This window comes from Ursus arctos, chromosome X (genome assembly GCF_023065955.2).
Source record: "Ursus arctos isolate Adak ecotype North America chromosome X, UrsArc2.0, whole genome shotgun sequence".
NCBI classification, from domain to species: domain Eukaryota; kingdom Metazoa; phylum Chordata; class Mammalia; order Carnivora; family Ursidae; genus Ursus; species Ursus arctos.
The window spans coordinates 110,349,049-110,372,574 of NC_079873.1; positions in this window are offsets into that span (position 1 = coordinate 110,349,049).

Here is a 23,526-nt window from a genome sequence, read left to right on the forward strand (position 1 = left end):
ATTCGGCCGCTGCTGCTCTGACTCTCAGAAGAGGCACAGCAAACCGCCAGGGAAAGCCGCCAGAGAACAAAAGCCTGGAAATACCGGCTCAGGGAGTGCCCATCCCCATCCCCCCTCGCAGGGGACGCCGAGACTCTACCCAAACATGGCTGCCTGAGTATCGGCGCGGCAGGCCCCTCCCCCAGAACACAGAAGGCAGGCTGAAAAATCAAGAAGCCCACAACCCGGGCGCCTGGGTGGCGCAGTCATTGAGCGCCTGCCTTCGGCTTAGGACGTGATCCCGGCGTTCCGGAAAGGAGTCCCTCATCGGGCTCCTCCACTGGGAGCCTGCTTCTTCCTCTCCCACTCCCCTGCTTCTGTTCCCTCTCTCGCTGGTTGGCTGCCACATAAATAAATAAATAAAATCTTTAAAGAAGAAGCCCACATCCCTAAGATCCCTATAAAACAAGGGGCACGGCCTGGGACCCAGTCAATAATTTGGGCTCTGGAAACCCCGCAACCTCTCTTCATCAGAATGACAAGAAGGAGAAGCCCCCCCCAGCAAAGAAAAGACAGTGAGTCTGTGGCCTCTGCCACAGAAATAATGGATATGGATGTAACCAAATTATCAGAAATGGAATTCAGAGTAACGATGGTCAAAATGATGAGTAGAATTGAAAAAACTATTAACGAAAAGGTTACTGAGAATATAGAATCCTTAAGGACAGAAATGAGAGCGAACCTGACAGAAATTAAAAATTCTAATAGCCAAATGCAGGCAAAACTAGAGGCTCTGACGGCCAGGGTCGCAGAAGCAGAGGAATGGGTTAGTGAATTGGAGGATGGGTTAATAGAGGAAAAAATGAAAATAGAAGATGGTCTTAAAAAAATCCACGCCCATGAATGTAGGTTACGGGAAATTACTGACTCAATGAAACGATCCAATGTTAGAATCATCGGCATCCCCGAGGGGGTGGAGAAAAACAGAGGTCTAGAAGAGATATTTGAACAAATTGTAGCTGAAAACTTCCCTAATCTAGCAAGGGAAACAAACATTCGTGTCCAAGAGGCAGAGAGGACCCCTCCCAAGCTCAACCATGACAAACCTACGCCACGTCACGTCATAGTGAAATTCGCAAATATTAGATGCAAGGATACAGTATTGAAAGCGGCCAGGGCAAAGAAATTTCTCACGTACCAAGGCAAAAGCATCAGAATTACGTCAGACCTGTCTACACAGACCTGGAATGAGAGAAAGGGTTGGGGGAGCATATTTAAAGCTCTTTCAGAGAAAAACATGCAGCCAAGGATCCTTTATCCAGCAAGGCTGTCATTCAGAATTGATGGAGAAATAAAGACATTTCAGAATCGCCAGTCACTAACCAATTTTGTAACCACGAAACCAGCCCTACAGGAGATATTACGGGGGGTTCTATAAAAGTTAAAAGGCCCCAAGAGTGATACAGAACAGAAAGTCACAGCCAATACAAACAAAGACTTTACTGGCAACATGGCAACATTAAAATCATATCTCTCAGTAATCAGTCTTAATGTAAATGGTTTGAACCATCCCATAAAACGCCACAGGGTTGCAGATTGGATAAAAAGAAATGACCCATCCATTTGCTGTCTACAAGAGACTCATTTCAAACCCAAAGATGCATTCAGACTGAGAGTAAGGGGATGGAGTACCATCTTTCACGCAAATGGACCTCAAAAGAAAGCTGGGGTAGCAATTCTCATATCAGATAAATTGGATTTTAAACTACAGACTATAGTTAGAGATGCAGAAGGGCACTATATTATTCTTAAGGGAAGTATTCAACAAGTGGATATGACAATTATAAATATATATGCCCCCAACAGGGGAGCAGCAAGATACACAAGCCAACTCTTATCCAGAATAAAGAGACACATAGATAAAAATACATTAATAGTAGGGGACCTCAACACTCCACTATCAGAAATAGACAGAACACCCTGGCAAAAACTAAGCAAAGAATCAAAGGCTTTGAATGTCATACTCGACGAGTTGGACCTCATACATATATATAGAACACTACACCCCAGAACCAAAGAATACTCATTCTATTCTAATGCCCATGGAACATTCTCAAGAATAGACCATGTTCTGGGACACAAAACAGGTCTCAACCGATACCAAAAGATTGAAATTATCCCCTGCATATTCTCAGACCACAACGCTCTGAAATTGGAACTCAACCACAAGGAAAAATTTGGAAGAAACTCAAACACTTGGAGACTAAGAACCATCCTGCTCAGGAATGACTCCATAAACCAGGAAATCAAAAATCAAATTAAACAATTTATGGAGACCAATGAGAATGAAAATACAACAGTCCAAAACCTATGGGATACTGCAAAGGCAGTCCTAAGGGGGAAATACATAGCCATCCAAGCGTCACTCAAAAGAATAGAAAAATCTAAAATGCAGTTTTTATATTCTCACCTCAAGAAGCTGGAACAGCAACAGAGGGACAGGCATAATCCACGCACGAGGAAGCAGTTGACCAAAATTAGAGCTGAAATCAATCAAGCAGAAACCAGAAGTACAGTAGAGCAGATCAACAGGACTAGAAGCTGGTTCTTTGAGAGAATCAATAAAATTGACAGACCACTGGCAAGACTTATCCAAAAGAAAAGAGAAAGGACCCAGATTATTAAAATTATGAATGAAAAAGGAGAGGTCACGACGAGCACCATTGAAATTGGAAGGATTATTAGAAATTTTTATCAACAGCTATATGCCAATAAACTAAGCAATCTGGAAGAGATGGAATCCTTCCTGGAAACCTATAAACTACCAAGATTGAAACCGGAAGAAATTGATTCCTTAAACAGGCCAATTAATTATGAAGAAATTGAGTCAGTGATAAACAACATTCCAAATAACAAAACTCCAGGCCCGGATGGTTTTCCTGGGGAATTCTACCAAACATTCAAAGAAGAAATAATACCTATTCTCCTAAAGCTATTTCAAAAAATAGAAACAGAAGGAAAGCTACCAAACTCATTCTATGAGGCCAACATTACCTTGATCCCCAAACCAGGCAAAGACCCCATCAAAAAGGAGAATTACAGACCGATTTCCCTAATGAATATGGACGCCAAAATCCTCAACAAGATACTTGCTAATAGAATCCAACAATACATTAAAAGGATTATCCATCACGATCAAGTGGGATTCATACCTGGGATGCAAGCGTGGTTCAATATTCGCAAATCAATCAGCGTGATACATCATATCAACAAGAAAAGACTCAGGAACCATATGATCCTCTCAATCGATGCCGAAAAAGCATTTGACAAAATACAGCATCCTTTCCTGATTAAAACCCTTCAGAGTGTAGGAATAGAAGGTACATTTCTCAATCTCATAAAAGCCATCTATGAAAAGCCTACTGCAAATATTATTCTCAATGGGGAAAAGCTGGAAGCCTTTCCCTTAAGATCAGGAACACGACAAGGATGCCCACTCTCACCACTATTATTCAACATAGTACTAGAAGTCCTTGCAACAGCAATCAGACGACAAAAAGGGATCAAAGGTATTCAGATTGGCAAAGAAGAAGTCAAAATGTCTCTCTTCGCAGATGACATGATACTCTATATGGAAAACCCAAAAGAAGCCACTCCCAAACTATTAGAAGTTATAGAGCAATTCAGTAACGTGGCAGGATACAAAATAAATGCTCAGAAATCAGTTGCATTTCTATACACGAATAACGAGACCGAAGAAAGAGAAATTAGGGAATCCATCCCATTTACAATAGCACCAAAAACCATACGTTACCTTGGAATTAACTTAACCAGAGACGTAAAGGACCTATATTCTAGAAACTATAAATCACTCTTGAAAGACATTGAGGAAGACATAAAAAGATGGAAAGATATTCCATGCTCATGGATTGGAAGAATTAACATAGTTAAAATGTCCATGCTACCCAGAGCAATCTACACTTTCAATGCTATCCCGATCAAAATACCAAAGACATTTTTCAAAGAACTGGAACAAACAGTCCTTAAATTTGTATGGAAACAGAAAAGGCCCCGAATCTCCAAGGAACTGTTGAAAAGGAAAAACAAAGCTGGGGGCATCACAATGCCGGATTTCGAGCTGTACTACAAAGCTGTGATCACAAAGACAGCATGGTACTGGCACAAAAACAGACACATAGACCAATGGAACAGAATAGAGAGCCCAGAAATGGACCCTCAGCTCTTTGGGCAACTAATATTTGATAAAGCAGGAAAAAACATCCGGTGGGAAAAAGACAGTCTCTTCAATAAATGGTGCTGGGAAAATTGGACAGCTACATGCAAGAGAATGAAACTTGACCACTATCTCACACCATACACAAAAATAAACTCCAAATGGATGAAAGACCTCGATGTGAGACAGGAATCCATCAAAATTCTAGAGGAGAACATAGGCAACAACCTCTACGACATCGGCCAAAGCAACCTTTTTCATGACACATCCCCAAAGGCAAGAGAAACAAAAGATAAAATGAATTTATGGGACTTCATCAAGATTAAAAGTTTCTGCACAGCCAAGGAAACAGTCAGAAAAACTAAGAGGCAGCCCACGGAATGGGAGAATATATTTGCAAATGACACTACAGATAAAGGACTGGTATCCAAGATCTACAAAGAACTTCTGAAACTCAATACACGAGAAACAAATAAACAAATCAAAAAATGGGCAGAAGATATGAACAGACACTTTTCCAATGAAGACATACAAATGGCTAACAGACACATGAAAAAATGTTCAAAATCATTAGCCATCAAGGAAATTCAAATCAAAACCACACTGAGATACCACCTTACGCCAGTTAGAATGGCAAAAATAGACAAGGCAAGAGACAACAATTGTTGGAGAGGATGTGGAGAAAGGGGATCCCTCCTACATTGTTGGTGGGAATGCAAGTTGGTACAGCCACTCTGGAAAACAGTGTGGAGGTCCCTTAAAAAGTTAAAAATTGAGCTACCCTATGATCCAGCCATTGCACTACTGGGTATTTACCCCAAAGATACAGACGTAGTGAAGAGAAGGGCCATATGCGCCCCAATGTTCATAGCAGCAATGTCCACAATAGCTAAATCGTGGAAGGAGCCGAGATGCCCTTCAACAGATGACTGGATTAAGAAGTTGTGGTCCATATATACGATGGAATATTACTCAGCTATCAGAAAGAACGAGTTCTCAACATTTGCTACAACATGGACGGCACTGGAGGAGATAATGCTAAGTGAAATAAGTCAAGCAGAGAAAGACAACTATCATATGATTTCTCTCATCTATGGAACATAAGAACTAGGATGATCAGTAGGGGAAGAAAGGGATAAAGAAAGGGGGGGTAATCAGAAGGGGGAATGAAACATGAGAGACTATGGACTATGAGAAACAAACTGAGGACTTCAGAGGGGAGGGGGGTGGGGGAATGGGATAGACCGGTGATGGGTAGTAAAGAGGGCACGTATTGCATGGTGCACTGGGTGTTATACAGAACTAATGAATCATTGAGCCTTACATTGGAAACCGGGGATGTACTGTATGGTGACTAACATAATATAATAAAAAATCATTAAAAAAAAAAAAAAAAAGAACCTAGAAGGGTAGAAAGAAAATTATTTTCCTCCCCTCCATTACCAAGACAAATGCCAGGTATTCGGTAACACTTAATATTTTGGAAGACTTCAGAGAAAAATCCTACATCTAAATCACTGTGAGAATTCTCCCAGGAAAATCTGGTTCCCTAAATTATGTGCCCCCTGGATATGAATGCATTATTACTGTTTACTATAATAATTTTCAGACTGGAAATATTTTTATTGGATTCAATTTCTACTCATAATTATGTTTGCCTATTTTGTTTCTTTTTTTCTCTTTTCTTTTTTTTAAGACTTTATTTATTTAATTGACAGAGAGACAGCCAGGGAGAGAGGGAACACAAGCAGGGGGAGTGGGAGAGGAAGAAGCAGGCTCCCAGCGGAGGAGCTTGACGTGGGGCTCGATCCCAGAATGCTGGGATCACGCCCTGAGCCGAAAGCAGACGCTTAACAACTGTGCCACTCAGGCGCCCCTGACTATTTTGTTTCTTATAACATTTCAATTTCTTTTTTTCTGTTGGCACTGGGCAAAATAACTGGCATTTAGGACAAAAACTATGTGTTCATTTTATTAGCCTAGACTGATTCTGCAAATATCTATTTATAGTTAGGTCATGTTTCAATCTCTTTGAAGGCATGCTTGTGTTACAGGCTTTTTCTATCTCATGGAAAGTTTTTTTAAAAAAGCTTTTTATCTACTGCTCCTTTTGCCATTATTCCATAGGAAACAATGAACTCAAGGGAGCTGGCTGACAAGTCTAATCCACTCATTAATTCCCATTACCTAGGCAGACAGTGTAACTGATTATGGGAGATAACAATTTCAATGCTTCTTAAGAACCTGGCAGCTTTCAAATACAGAAGCCAAGGGAGAAATTTAACTGAAAAGTTAACTATATGTCAGAGGGAAAATAAAGAAAACAATAACTCACATTAATTCACTTTCGGAAACATTTGAGCTCAGATGACTATTACTGAAAGTGATTCATTTTTAATAAAGCTACCATTTATTAATCATTTACTGGGTGACAGGTACTTTATTAACATCCTCTCATTTAAATCTTAAAAATAACTCTGCTAGGTAGCTTTATCCTCAAGTGACAAAGAAAATGAAAACACTAATTTGAAAGGATATATATGCCCCTATGTTTACTGCAGTATTATTTATAATAGCTAAGATATGGAAGCAACTTGAGAGTCCATTAATAGAGAAATGGATAAGGATGATATGGTACATTTAGACAATGGAATATTACACAGCCATAAAAAGGATGAGAGCATGCCATTTTTGACAACGTGGTAGACCCAGACGGTAGTATGCTAAGTGAAATAAGTCGGACTGAGAATGTCAAATATCATACGATTATCACTCACATGTGGAATCTTTAAAAAATGAATAAACAAACAAAAAGCAGAATCAGACCTGTAAACACAGAGAACAAACTGATGGTTGACAGAAGGGAGGGTGGTAGGGGACAGGCAAAATGGGTGAAAGGGGGCGCCTGGGTGGCACAGTCGTTAAGCATCTGCCTTCGGCTCAGGGCGTGATCCAGCATTCTGGGATTGAGCCCCGCATCAGGCTCCTCCACTGGGAGCCTGCTTCTTTCTCTCCCACTCCCCCTGCTTGTGTTCCCTCTCTCACTGGCTGTCTCTGTCAAATAAATAAAATCTTTACAAAAAATGGGTGAAAGGCAGCGGGAGATAAAGGCTTCCCGTTACGGAATGAATCAGGCACAGCATAAGGAATATCGTCAATGGTATTGTAATAGAGATGTACGGTGACAGATGGTAGCTACGCTTGTGGTGAGCATAGCGTAATGTTTAAACTTGTTGAATCACTATGCTATATACCTGAAACTAATGTAACATTGCATGTCAACTACACTTAGGTAAAAAATTAATATAAAAAATGAGAAAACTGAGGCTCAGAGAAGTTAATAACACTCTCAAGAGTACACGGTTAGGGGCACCTGGGTGGCTCAGTTAGTTAAGTGACTGACTCTTGATTTCAGCTCAGGTCATGATCTCAGGGCCATGGGATCAAGTCCCCTGTCAGTCTCTGTGCTCAGCATGGAGTCTACTTGTCCCTCTCCCTCTGCTCCTCTCCCGGCTCTCTTTCTCAAATAAATAAATAAAATCCTAAAAAAAAAACAAACCCACAAGAGTACACAGCTAAATAAGAGGTGGCCTGTTACCCTCATCTTTTTATGACTGATCAGATAACACCTTCTTGGTGAGGCCTTCACTACCATTCTGTCTAAATTTGTGACCACTAACCCTCAGCACACATTTTCCCTTCCACTGATTTATTTTTATCCATAGAATGTATTAACATCTAAATTGCTATAATTTATTCCTTTTTTCCATTTGTTTTCTGTCTCCCTTCTCTACAAGGTCAAGTCCATGAGGTCAAGGATCTCTGTCAATTTTGTTAACTACTTAGCCCCAGGGTCAAGTACAGTGCCTGACACGCAGAAGTAGTTACTGAAACCGTGGAACAGGGATCCGTGAATCGGAAGGGAAACACGGGGCGGTAAAAGTTAGTGTGGATATTTAATTACCATCTTCTTATTTGACATATTGGATTTTAAACGTGGGGGAAGTGGTAGTTATTGCCCTGAACATCAGTATATAAACATAAGGAATTATTTTCATTATTCCATCTTCTGAGCACTTTCTGTGCCTCTTGAATCAGCTACCCTACCATGGTAAAAAGAGTGTACTTCGCGACCCAGAATCAGAGAGCCTTCTTTCACGAACATGTTTTAGAGAGTAAAGAGGGAAGAAAAACAGTCTCTTTTCCTTGCTAACCACTAAGTAGCCTGAGAGAATGGGGATGCTTTCTCTTTCCTGGGATACATTTACAGGGACTATTTGATTTTGAGGCAAACATAAGAGTCACAAACAGAAACATGCTGCACTCTGGTCCAACTGCAAGGCCCAAGCACATGCTTCCACAAAGTCTAGGATATTGGGTTCGCATACTAGGTGAAACAAATAACATTTTCTCAATGGCACACTTTTTATAAAGAGAATGAGATCCAGCAATTGAAATCAAGAGCCTAGCAAAGACAGTGTTCCTTTCTTGACCACCATACTGCCCCCCAACACCATTACAAGGCTCTGCAGAAAGCACACTGAATGTGCGCCTTGCACAAGGATCCAGGAGTGTGATACATTGAGCCAAACTTGGCTAACTTTCGTAACTGATAGCAGCCCATGAAAGAGCCTTCACCAGTAAGGTCGCCAGAAATGCATTTTGTCAGAAATAAATCAAAAGGGCAAAATACAATAATAAAAGGTGATAGTTTACACAACAGAAGATTTAGACTCGGTTCGAGGTCTTCCCTCTAAGGTGATATAGTCAGGAAAAGACAAATCAAATACAGGCGTGGGGGTCATCCTTGGAACAGAAAATGAACTCATTTTTCTGAGGTAGAACCAGAGGGGGTTAGGGGCATTTTGAGGTGGGAAATAAGGAATTTGACAGAGAAACTGTCTTGTCCCTGTGCGGCCGCGTGGCAGTGCTACAGATGGGGTGGGATATACGGGCTCTGCCGTAGCAGGCAGGGCTAAGAGGCGTGGAGTCCTTGCCCTTCCCTCCCCTGTGTCATAAAAGCCGAATGGGGCTTGACAAGCCAGAAGGAGGACGGGTAGGTGTGAACTGCAAATGAAATAGCCACTGTGTATTTTTAGACTGCAGTTACAGTTGAGAAAACACTGATTCCTCTTTTGTTTTTGCAAACAAGCTGCTTCCTCCGGCCAAGGTTGAAACCTGTGCTTAAGTCACGTAAGAACAACTAAAAAGGAAAGAGATGCTTTTGTGCACCATTTCGATTTCCTGAGGAAGGAAGGAGCAGCGTAGCAAGAAACTATTTTAGAGAGAGCAATCGTAGGTTAAAATAGGTTCCAAAGTCTACTTTTACTTTCTTCCTCCTGATGTTTTTAGAGAAAACTATTAAGGGCAGTTGGAGGATTCACTACACACTTTGTAGCACAGCTGTTGGGGTCTAATGTGTTAGTCCGTTTCATAAACTCTCCAAACTCTGTTATAAGATACATCTCAGCATTATCCTCTCGATTTTTTACTTGTTTTTTCCTTTGAACTTACAGTTTCTTGAGGTCAAGGCTCATGTAGACTAAGTACTTGATGAATCAAATAAAACTGATAGAGAATCCATTACATTAACCAGAAGTAAAGGAAAACCAGAAAGTAATGTCAAGCCTAGATCAGTTAATGACAAAGGGAAGCAAGAGTGAAATGGACCCGTGTGAAGGGATCCTACATGGAAAAAAAGAGAAGTCATTGGTTAGCAGGATTTAGTACACAGGGCAGGCACAATTCCTCCTCTTATTGGGTATCCAATACAGAGGGTGAGACAGGCATTAAAACGGCCCCTTAAAATAATGATTCCTATATTAAAGACGAAGAAGAAATTCATGGAGCCGTACGAATTCTAAGCAGAACGACCCAACCCAGTCACAAGAATGAGGGATGTCTGCACAGAGAAATTTCTTTTCGGCAGCAAATTGAGAGTTGAGTTGCAGCTGATTAATTGATGAGATCCATGTGACAGGGGACGAGGAACTGAGGAACGTTTCCACAAAACTTAAAAGTATGGCATGGGAACGCACGAGAGGGCCGCAAACAAAACTCCAAGCACACGCTGCTGAAGCGCGAGCCGGGTAGACGAGGACGTCTTGGAGCTCCTGGCAGTACGACGCCCCGCACACACGAGCAGACACGGGCAAGCTGCTCGACTGCTACTCTTAGCGCAGCCAAGAGGCAGCCCGTTGGTTAAGAGTGTGGATTCCAGGCTCACAATCACAGCCGTCAGACCTCGGGGAAGTCACTCAACTCCTCGTGTATCAACTTCTTCGTAAGCCGAGGGGTGTCAGGGTGACTTTCTCCTGGTTGCTGTGCGCATGACCTATGTTACTGCCTCACGAACACCTACAACAGCGCCTGGAGCTTTCTACGGAGTAAAGGTTAGCTGCTGTTATTTTTGCTACCATTATTAGTCACTATGTTAAAAGCCAAAGATGATATTAAGTTAGTGATAATGTTAAGAAGTTAGTGATAACGTTAAGAAGTGCTTATGAATTTGTTCACAGACAAATGTCTTGTGTGTTGCTTCTACGTAGGAGGAAGGAGCTTCAGTGCCTGGAGATCCGAAGACAACGTGGCACAAGAGAAAACCTCCTGGTAGAGAGAGAAAGTTGAATGGTGATTGCCAGGGACCTGGGGAGAGGGAACTGTCCAAAGTGCCGAGTACTGCAGTAAGATGTCTATCCTCAACAACAGAGCAAATGAAAGAAAACATAGGCTGGGCAGCTGGGAACTTCTCTGGAGACACGGAAAAATGTCTGAGAGTATATCTGCACATTTGGAAGGAGGATGAAAGGACAGATCTTCCGAGAAGGGATTCAAGGACATACTGAAGGCAAGTTTCAGGAGACCTGGTAGTACTTACCCTTCTTCTCCAGCTTAGAAATCCACATGTCCCCAGAAGGTTGCAGGACACAATCAACCAGTATTTCACAGTTTTGAAGAAAACTGAGTGTACAAGAAATGGATGGCTGACTGATTTAAACGTCCAGTGAAGGAGTGGGTGGTTGAACCTGGTGACCTAACCTCCACATTTTGTCCAGGCAGAGGATGCTGGAATGTTTCGGGAAGTGGGTTACCCATAAAAAAGATCCAGAAAGGGGAAATTGAAGGGGACACAGGTTGCCCAAGATACTGAGAGTGAAATAAGGGAGAAGATGCTTTACCTTGTCAAGTAGACTACCCATACAAGAAGCCTAATGGAGGGGAAGGGGAAACTCGGAGGAACACCAGAACCACCTGCAAGGCAAAACGTCCGTCTTATTTTTTTTTTAAGATTTTATTTATTCATTTGACAGAGAGAGAGACAGCCAGCGAGAGAGGGAACACAAGCAGGGGGAGTGGGAGAGGAAGAAGCAGGCTCCCAGCGGAGAAGCCTGATGTGGGGCTCAATCCCAGAACGCAGGGATCACGCCCTGAGCTGAAGGCAGACGCTTAACCACTGAGCCACCCAGGTGCCCCAAAAAGTCCGTCTTAAATTAATACCAGGCACAGAAAGTACAAATAGCTGATCACCAGGACAATGCCAAATAAGAATTTTTCTGCTTCTTTATTTCTTCTTGTTCCTTGTACTCCAGCCATGGAAAAGTCAGAAATATGGTTGGCAAGACAGAAGAAAAAGAGTAGAAGCAGTAGATGGGAAAAACCACAAGAAAGCTGCCACTCAGCTTCCTTTTGGAACATGGCAGAATTTGTGAGAGGGTAAAAGTCTGATTTAAAAGACGATTTGAGGGGCACCTGGGTGGCTCAGTCATTAAGCGTCTGCCTTCGGCTCAGGGCGTGATCCCAGGGTCCTGGGATCGAGCCCCACATCGGGCTCCCTGCTCTGCTGGGAGCCTGCTTCTTCCTCTCCCACTCCCCCTGCTTGTGTTCCCTCTCTTGCTGGCTGTCTCTCTCTCTGTGTCAAATCAATAAATAAAATCTTAAAAAAAATAAATAAAAGACGATTCGAGAAATAGCAATTATATTGGTCAGGGCATTGTCATTTATTTACTTTAGAGAGAGGGAGAGCGTGTGAGAGCGATCACAAGCGGGAGGGGCAGAGGGAGAGGGAGAGAGACTTTCAAGCAGACTCTGGGCTGAGCTCGGAGCCCGAAATGGGGCTCGATCTCATGACCCTGAGATCATGACCTGAGTGGAAACCAAGAGTCAGATGCCACCCGGGTGCCCCAGGGCAGGGCTTTGTAATTCTTACACTGAGAGTGGTTCTGCTCATTTGGTTTGGTTTTAGTTGAAGTGATCAAGAAACTGTACTATGTAGGAATGACCAGAAAAACTTTGCCCCAGTTAGAATCTGTGGCAGGGGAAGCACCAAGGCCACAGAAAAGATTTAAAAGAACAATGGGAAAAACAAAGTAGTCTCTTTCTAAGCCTATCCTATGAGTTTTGCTTTCTCATTATAATAGCTACACATGCATTCTATATACTATTTTGGGGAGGGCGGTTACTAAAATATTAAGAAATATGGGTAATCATAAAAGCTAACCAAATGGTCTACTGGCAGAAAATTCCACCTGATTTTTAGAAATGAATACAAATATGTGAGGGTCTGGTAAAAAATACATTTTTTAAACATCATTGAAATTGCCCTCACTGCATTGAACAACTTAGGTGAGACATTTCTTTGAAGGTACTATGTCAAGGCATCCCAGAATTACCTGAATATTTTCCTTATATTCATTAACCTGTTTCTCATGATCTACACTTTCTCCAAAGACTTGTCCCTAACCTCAATTCTGTAACCAGCCGAGGAAAAAGAAAACGACAGTAGCAAAATTATATTCATCTGTATGCAACCAAACACCAGCTTCCTATAACAGAGCTATTGCGGACCCAGCATTCTTAACTCCTTTCGGAAAACTGGAATTTGGTGCAAATGCAAAGTTTGTAATGGGGCAAAAGCAACATAGCTTAGGGGCAGCACCCAGTGAACATGAATGACACCATTCTTCTAGTACTGACGAGATCCTGAGAGCTCAGTTTCAACTGCCAACCCCGCCACAGAACATTCAAAAATCCAATCATCTATACTTCTAGTCAATGCCAAATGTAAACTTTAGAAGGCGCTCCCTAGTACTCACCCACTGCCATACAATGGGTCAGTACAGGAAGATATTATGGATAAAATACTAGGTTTAATCCAAACATCCATCAATAGGCAATTGAGTAAATCAATTATCCAGTCTTTAAAATGATGAAGATCTGGATGTGGTAATGTGGGAAAATACCCATTTGCAATGACGTGGATGGGAACTAGAGGGTATTACGCTAAGCGAAATAAGTCAGTCAGAGAAAGACAAATACCATATGATTTCACTCAAATGTGGAATTTAAGAAACAAAACAGATGAACATAGGGGAAGGGAAGGAAAAATAAAATAAGATGAAAAAAACAGACAGAGGCAAACCATGAGAGACTCTTAACTTTAGGAAACAAACAGGACTGCTGGAGGGGAGGGGGATGGTGGGATGGGGTCATTAATTGGGTGAAGGGCATTAAGGAGGGCACTTGATGTAATGAGCACTGGGTGTTGTTATATGCAACTGGTGAATCACTAAATTCTACCTTGAAACTAATAATAAAATAAAATAAAATAAAATAAAATATTAACTAGGAGAAAAAAGAAAAAAAGATAAAGTCTGGATGTGGTAATATGGAAAAATATCCATGAAATATTATTTTTTAAACACACACTGTAGAGGAATATGCCTGATGTGACCCTATTTATATTTTTAAGTGAAAAATACTTATGTTTACAAATACATTAACATTTCTGGAATGATAGACAAACTACAGTAGGACTGGAGAGTGGAGAAATGACTTTTCTATGTGTACCCTCTTCTACTATTTGAATTTTTACTATGAGAATATTTTATAACTTTATAGTAAAAATATTTTTTAAGGTCACATTTCCAAACTCATTTAGATAATAAATGGCAGAGTTGGTAGATGAGTCTGTGCCTTCGGAATCTATGTACAGGGATCTTTCCACTGTTACGCTGTAAGTAAACTAAACACTAGCAAGAAGTAGAATGACCTTGCCAGCTGACCTCCATTCAGGAAATGTTGTAATGGACAATTTCAGTTTTCAAAAGAACGGGCACTGAATTTTCAATTCTCCAGGCAAGACTTAACTCGTTATATGTCAATATTTATGTTTTTCAAGCTTAGAAATGTTTACAAAATAAAGTTATTTTTCTATTATATATATATTTTCAGCTTCAATTCCAAGGACTCATGATTTTCTTCACCAATATTTTACTTGAACATCGGTATGCCTATGAAATCCTCTTTACTTCCATCCCTTCAAGCTTTCTTTCTAATCGAGAGGATTCAAAAAGCCATAAAAATGTGATCCTTGACAGGATTCTGCTCCAACAAGAAATCCTCTGAATACTCTTCTCCAACCAAACAATACTCACCCATTGGAGCAGGATTGAGTATAATGGCTGGTGAGAAGTAATTCGGCATCTAATTCCTACCATGGAGGGATGATGAAAGTGCGCAAACATGCTGTGTTTGAGATCATCTCCACTGACTCACCGCCCCACGTGTAAAAGAAAAAGAGCTTTGGCTCAAACCAATGGATGTTGCCAAGTTTCCCTTTCCACACCTTATCATCTTAAACAGCAGTTGACTCTTTGATGTTTGTAAGCGAGGAGAAGAACAAAGCATAGGAAATTGTTGAAGTTACTTTCAGGCTGTGTTTTGTTTTTTCCTTTATTTGCTTTATGTCCCTCTTCCAAGGATGGTGTTGCTTTCTAATGTGAAAGCCAGAGAGATCATCACACCTAAACAGTAAATGTCAGCCAGTAGCATTCAAAAGAATGGGCTCATTTCATATCTGCGGAGTGTATCTTTATCTCTGAGTGGGAAGGAGTAAATTATAGGATTTTTTCCCCCTGTTTTTGCAGGGAGAGGGAATAATTAGTTTGCTTTTATGAAATAAATTGCTTGTGTTTACAAAATAAAAACTTCAATACATAATAGTGAAATGCTATAAAATTAGCTCCATTTCTATGCATTCTGAATGTTTTCATTTTCAATGGATCTCATTTTTTCCTATTAAGAAATATTGTTGTACATGGGGATTTATTACATAATTAGGATTTTCTGAGAAAACGTTGCTGCAATGAGATCATTTCAAACTTTGTTTTTCCTTCAGCTGTAAGAGTTTGTCTTATTTTCCTTTTGATTAGGAAATCAGCAGGTTACCCAAATCAAACATTTATTATAGTCCATTCAAATCCATTCATACATATCACAATTTGTTCCACTAATATCTCAATTAAGGAAATATATAGAAAACAGTTGTCTTTGCCTTAGGATGCTGTTATCCACCACATTGCTGGAAACATCCAAATATGCTTCATTAGACAGGGCTCCTTTAACCATGATGGAGCCCATGGGACCCACTTACAATGTTCTTAAACCATTCATTCTTTCATATCCAAAATCCAAAGGTCTCTAAATGTTCACAGCATTTGTCAGGAACATGATGTACTCGTGAGATTATTTCTGTCTCTGAGTCCTCTCCACACAGTATTGGCAATGTAGAAATGCAATATGCCTAAACATTCAGGCATGACAGCAAGGATATTCTTTGAGTCATAAGTCAGTAAATTCAATTAATTCCATTTCCATGATTTCTTTTTTAAAAAGATTTATTTATTTATTTCAGAGAAAGAGAGAGAGTGAGTGGGGGGAGGGGCAGAGGAAGAGAGAGAACCCTGAAGCAGACTTCTCGCTGAGCAGAGCCAAAGAGGGGCTCGATCCCAGGACCATCTCATGACCTGAGACGAAATCAAGAGTTGGCTGCTTAACCGACTGAGCCACCCAGGTGTCCCCCCATTCCTATTATTTCAATGACACCTCCCTGCAAAATGCTGAAGGCCTGAATAGCAAGCCTCAACCTTAGACATTAAAATACATCTTAAAGAAATACTCAAGTCAAAACTGAGGACGCTTTAGTCCAATTCAGCTCCAACCTTTGCATCACTTACCCTCCCTCTTCTATCCTTCTTGAGGCCTCATCGTTAATTCAAAATGGTAGAATCATCTTAAATGGTGTGTTCTGCATCTCTCCCTTCCTTTCCCTTTCTATTACTACTCCTATTGCACCCCTACTAATATCCTCTTCTCAGAAAGATAGCAATTTTTTTAAACTCAGTTTCCTAACCTTGCTTCTCTGGAACACTGGGTACCATGAAATAAATGACATTCAAAAGGAGATCCACTTGAGAAACATGGGCCCAAATATTTGTGGGTTTTTTTACTGCAGTATTTCTCGGAGCCTTTAAATTGCTCATTTTATTGACTAGGTAACCTATGTTCCAGGCTCTCTGCTAGATCTTCTTATATTATTCCTCCTGACAATTATGTTGTTGTTATTATCTGTTTTATAGATCACACAACTCATAAGCTGTCAGGCCAGGATTTAATTCCAGCTCTTTCTCACTCCTAAATCCCTGTTCTTGGGGTGCCTGGCTGGCTCAGTCGGTCAAGCATCTGCCTTCAGCTCAGGTCATGATCCCAGGGTCCTGGGATAGAGCCCTACATTGGGCTCCCTGCTCAGCAGAGACCCTGCTTCTCCCTCTCCCTCTGCCTGCCGCTCCCCCTGCTTGCGTGCTCACCCACACATGCGCGCTCTCGCTCTCTCTGTCAAATAAATAAAATCTTTTTATGAAAGCCAAAATCCTTGTTCTTTTCATATTTCCCTCTTCGTACTGAAATAGCATACCATTTCCTTAAAGGTCACAATGTACTCATTAGCTACATGTTTCTTTCTCTTAACAAAAAAAAATGAACATCTTGATATTTTTAATAGACGGACAATTAATTTTGCTTTGTAATGCAGTTAATACTGTAGAGGTTAATGACACACATCTTTGTGTCAGACCACATTATTCAAGTTTTGGTTCTGCAAATCACTAGCTATGTAGCAAAGAATAAGTCCTTTAATCACTTAAAACCTATTTTGTCATCTGTACTATGGGTAAAATATTTATTTCAAGAAGATATTTGTGAGGCTTAAATGTGATTATGCACTTAGAGCAATTGGACACATAGTAAGTATTGGATTATAATATTACCTTTAATAAATAATGATAACATCATGATGTCCCTAAGATTCACTTGCCTGGGTTTCTTAATCAAAACTGGATTGCCTATTCTAATTCAGTTAGATTTCATTTGAAATTTTTATAATAAATTGATAAATGATTTATAATGCCATTAAAAGAGAACAATTTAAATAAATAATACACTAAGTGATAAATTTCCCATACTAAACTTTGATCCTAAATCTAGAATTGGAATTTGTCCAGTCTATGCTTCAGGTGTCTGAACTGAAGGCTATTTTAGTTTTGCAACTAGGTAGCCCCTAAAGAGTAAGATTCAATTTTCAATGTGGATCTTACTAACTGAGACGATGTAGCATAGAGTACCAAATTAAGACTTTCAGGATGTTGACTTCCCTTTCTGTAAACATTTTTATACGAAAACTGCAAAACGATCTTATTTTCTGTATTTTATTATCAATCTTAAAAGAGATTTTGAAAAAAATGTACGATTTTTGAAAATTATAATTTATAAAATTATTAAATACACTGATGGAAAGAAGAAAATGCCGTTGACTTTTTGAGATCTACTTAATAACCAATTTTAACAAAACCTCACCAAATTGAGCTTTACTTCTTTGGAATTTATAATTCTCTGAGACAAAGTCCAGAATAAAATTTTAAAATAACCTCATGAGGGGCGCCTGGCTGGCTCAGTCGGTGGAGCATGCAGCTCCTGATCTCGGGTTTGAGTTCGAGCCCCACGTTGGGCATACACATAGTAACTATTACTTAAAAATAAAATCTTAAAAAAAAGCAAAAAAAAAATCCATGAGGATTCACTGTTATTTGGTGTATGCTTTTCATTGTAGTAATAATCATAATAGCAGGGCTTAGGGTATGATATAAACCAGAAACTGCTCTAACTGCTATACATATATTAACTAATTGAATCTTCAAAAACATCTTATGAAGTGAATACTAACTAGTGTTATCCCACCTTACATATGAACCAACTGAAGGAAAGAAAGACTGTCACTTGCCCAACACCCTACAACTTGTAATAGCAGAACTGGGGTCTTTTAATATTTTAAAAAATTTTTTGAAGACTTTTTAAATTTATTTATCAGAGAGAGAGAGAGAGAGCACAAGTAGGGGGAGAGGCAGGCAGCGGGAGAAGAGGGCTCCCCGCTGAGCAGGGAGCCCGAGGCAGGACTCCATCCCAGGGCTCTGGGATCATGACCTGAGCTGAAGGCAAACGCTTAACCAACTGAGCCAGCCAGGTGCCCCAGAACTGGAGTCTTTTAATCCAGACAAGCTAGCATCAGTATCTGCACTCGAATTCCCTGCACACTGATTGCCTTTATTCTCATAGTTTTACAGAAATTAAACCTACTTACAATGTTTTATAATCTCGATATTGGTTGAATTCAGAATACCACGTTCCAGTTAGTCCCAATATTTTACTATTCAATGTTCACTAGTTTGTACTTTAAGAACACGATTCTTTGGTCTACATTCTGGAAAAACTCATCAGAAATACTGCTGACATTTCTATGGACACAAGTCTCTATAGTCAGCTCATCTCAATTCTAATTTTTATCAAGAATCTTCTGGAGAGGGGCGCCTGGGTAGCGCAGTGGTTAAGCATCTGCCTTCAGCTCAGGGCGTGATCCCAGCGTTCTGGGTTTGAGCCCCACATCAGGCTCCTCCACTAAGAGCCTGCTTCTTCCTCTCCCACTCCCCCTGCTTGTGTTCCCTCTCTCGCTGGCTGTCTCTCTCTGTCAAATAAATAAATAAAATCTTTAAAAAAAAAAAGAATCTTCTGGAGATAAGCATAAAACAGCATGTGTCCAATGCCAAGACATGTTTTAAGACTGAAGCAATCCGTTTTCTCTAAAATACACCTGAAAAGATACGTACTGTCTCTTATCATGAGAAAAGCAGCTTATCATTTGTTTGCCAGAACTCCAAGTAATAGTAAAGTCAAGAAGCTGAGAGTTCAAATAAACAAGGCAAAATATTGGCAAGGAAGAATTTGTATCTGCAAGTCTGGGTTGAACGTTTTACTTGCGTAGTGTATTTTGGAGCAAACGTAGATATGTGTGACTTGATATTACTAGTTTTCTCAGAAACGTTCACACCCCATTTCCCAAAACACAACCATACTTTATTCTCTTTCTCCTTGGAATCAAAACTCTTGATCTTTCTTTCACTGGATCCCAGGGAAGCATTTATGAAACTGTATTCTATGGGATATTGACAAGTATTAAGGACAGAAAAGTGTTCTGTCGTCAAGTAAGCTGGAGAAACTAGGTAAAATGAAGTTAACCAGGCTTATGTACTGTGGGATTTGCAGAACCTTTATTTAGTTACGAATACCTAACACTCTCTGAGAGCAGAATAAAATATGAAGAAACCCTCATAAATTCTGGCCACACACTTTTTTTTGGAGCATGCCAATGTGGGAAAATCACTCCACAAACATGTTTTGGAAATCAGTGGTATGACGCCATAAGTCATTAAAATTGGCAGAGGGTAAAGAAAAACCTCAGATGCTGGTTTATAGACTTGCTGTGATAGAAACTCATTTTGGGGAGGAGATATAGGAAGAAGATTTCTCGGAATACATTTTCCAAGGTTCTACACCTAGAAATCCGGGATGAGGTCCAGGATGCTATATTTGGTGTGGGAGTGGGGTCTTCCTGTTTGTGCAGCAGACCTAGGCTTTAGAACCATCCCATAGCTTAACGGAAATGCCACTGCTTCACAGCCTAGAGCATGTTTACACCACCTCCCCCATTGTACATATACTAGGATAAACACAATGCCCCCCTCAAAGATGACCGTGTCTTAATCCCCCAAAGCTTTGACTGTGTTAACTTACGGAGCAAAAAAGACTTTGCAGATGATTCAGTTAAATATCTTGAGATAAGATTATCCTGGGTTATCAGGTTGGGCCTAATGTAATCACAAGGTCCTCCGAAGTAGAAACCGAAGAGTCAAAGCCAGAGACATATTAAAGATGCCACAACTGTGACTTCCGTGATGCGGGAAGGAGCCATGAACCGAGGATTGCTCGGAGCCTGTTAGAACCTGGGAAAAGCGAAGGAATGGATTTCCTCCTGGAGCCTCCAGAAGGAGCACATCCTGTTGACTCCTTCAGCCCACTAAGATACATTTTGGACTTCTGACCCCCCAGAATTACAGCATAATAAATGTTTATTGCCCTAAGCCACTACACTTGTGGTAATATGTTACTGCAGCAATAGAAAATAATGTATATACTCCCGTAATAAAAGCTGCAACACCTTTTGGCCATGGGAAACCAAATTATTGTTTTGATATAACATAAATTTTGCTAGTTTACAATCCTGCCGCCCTTAATAGTAAGAAGAGGGGAGAGACAAGCTAACCATGTTCGTGACACAGAAGCTGAATAATACAATATAGTACTACAACTTGAGGGAAAGGAAAAGAAAAGAAAAGAGAAGAAGAGAAAAGAACGCTACTTCTGGAAGAAGGACACGAATGACTGTTAGAACCAGCCTTATATCCGCTGGCGTGGCAGAAACATGTATAAAGGTCACACATACGAAACCACCTTATACAGCGCCTGAGACTAAGGTTTACTCAGACTGCACCTCCTTCACCCGCCCCACCGCAAAGCTAAGAAGCAATAAGAAAGAACAACATTAAACACAGCTGATAGAACCATAGGAGCCACATACTCTCTGGGGAGCCATGGCAGAAAGAGAAGATTCAAACCGAAGCAGCAAGCAGACAGCAAACCCACCTCAATCTTTTTGACTAGATTCACACAAAACTCTACACTAAAGGCATAACACAGGAAAGGCATGTTCACGTCCAAATATAAGTGGGAAAAAATTTACCTTGGTGTGGATGGTCCTACATAAAATATCAAGAGTTCAACAAAAAAATTACAAAGTACATCAAAAAGCAGGGCAAAAAAACCTGCACGGTCTGAATAGAAAAGTAATCATCAAAATAAAACTCAAATATGACACAGATATTGGCATTATCGGTGAATTTTACATAACCATGATTAATATATTAAAAGAGACAACGGAAGTGAGAAAACATGAATTAACAGGTAATTTCAGCAAAGAGATGGAAACCATAAGAAAATGGAAGTGCTAAAAATGAAAAACCCAGTAACCCAGATGAAGAATTTCTTGGATGGACTCATCGGTAAACACAATCTGGGAAATACTCAGTGAGCTTGAAGGCAGGTCGGTAGAAGTTACCAAAAAATGGGGAAAAAAGAAGAGCATCTAGAAGTTGTTGGACAATATTAAATGGTCTAATATAGGCATAACTAGAATTTCAGTAGAAGGAAGAAAGAACAAGATGAAGAAGAAATATTTGAAGAAATAAAGGTGGAGAATTTTCCAAAGTTATTAATAGATAACAAAATTAAAGACCCAAGAAATATGGAAAACAGTATGCAGGATAAATATAAAAATGTTCAAGCATATACTACTGAAACTTCTGAATACTAAAGACAAAGGTACAGACTTGACGGTAGCCAGAGAAGGAAGGAAAATTCCCTACCGAGAAATAGAGATGGTAATTACAGCAAACATCTCATCAGAAAACGTACTACAAAGAAATCAACAAGGTAACACCTTTAAAATGCTTAAATATAAACAGGGACACCTGGCTGGCTCCGTTAGAGCACATGACTCTTGATCTCAGAGTTCTAAGTTCGAGCCACACGTTGGGTATAGAGATTACATAAAAATAAAATTGTTAAAAATAAATAGGAGCGCCTGGGTGGCTCAGCAGGTTAAGTGCCCAACTCTTAATTTCAGCTCAGGTCATGATCTCAGGGTTGTGGGATTGAGCCCTATGTGGGGCTCTGCACTGATCTTGAAGTCTGCTTGTCCCTCTCCCCCTGCTCCTCCCCCCGCAGCCTCTCTCTCTCTCTCCAATAAATAAATAAACAAATAAATAAATAAAAATCTTTTAAAATATTCTTATAAAAAATAAAAATAAATACAATAAAATGCTTAAACAAAAAAAAAAACTCTCAACAGTCTGAGAAAACTAATCAGAATACCAAAAGAAAAAAAATTTGTCAGACACACGCATGATTTGCAAATTTTTTTCTCCTCTAGCTTGCCTTTTTATTCTCTCAGTTTGTCTCATGCAAAACAAAATTTTTAGTTTTTTTTTTTAAGTAAGCTCTACACTCAATGTGGGGCTTGAACTCATGACCCTGAGATCAAGAGTCACATGCCCTACCGACTGAGCCAGCCAACTGCCTCCAAAATTTTTAGTTTTGATGAAGTCCAGCTTATTATCATGGTATTTGTCTTTGTTTGACTTATTTCACTTAGCTTAATACCCTCTACTTCTATGCATGTTGCAAATGGCAAGATTTTGTTCTTTTTATGGCTGGGTAGGATTTCATTGTGTGTGTGTGTGTGCGTGTGTGTGTGTGTGTGTGTGTGTGTGTACCACACCTCCTTTATCCATTCATCCACTGATGGACACTTAGGTTGTTTCCGTATCTTGGCTATTGTAAATAATGCTGCAATGAGGGGCACCTGGGTGGCTCAGTTGGTTAAGTGTCTGCCTTCGACTCAGGTCATAATCCAGGGGTCCTGGGATCGAGCCCCACATCGGACTCTCTGCTCAGCGGGGAGTCTGCTTCTCCTTCTCCCTCTGTGCTCTCTCTCCCTCTCTTGCTCTCTCTCAAATAAATAAATAAGGTCTTATAAAAAATAACACTGCAATGCACATAGGGGTCCATATATCTTTTCAAATCAGTGTTTTTATCTTTTTGGATAAATATGCAGAAGTAGAATTGCTGGATCATAGGGCAGTTCTATTTTTAATTTTCTGAGGAACCTCATACAGTTTTCCACGGTGGCTGCAGCAATTTACATTCCTGGCAACAGTGTTTAAGGGTTCTTTTTTCTCTACATCTCTACCAATGCTGGTGATTTCATTCCTTTTTATGCCTGACTAGTACTCCATTGTTTGTATACAGCACATTTTGTTTACCCGTTTTTATGTTGATGAACACTTGTATTGTTTCTACTGTTGGGCTCTTGTGAAAAATGCTGCAATGAATATTGGCAGATGAGTTATCAGGGTATCTGTTTTCAGTTCTTTTCAGCGTATATCTAGGTGTGGAATGACTAGGCCATATTGGAATTCTCTGTATAGCTTTGTGAGGAACTGCCCAACTGTTTTCTGCGATGCCTCCACCAC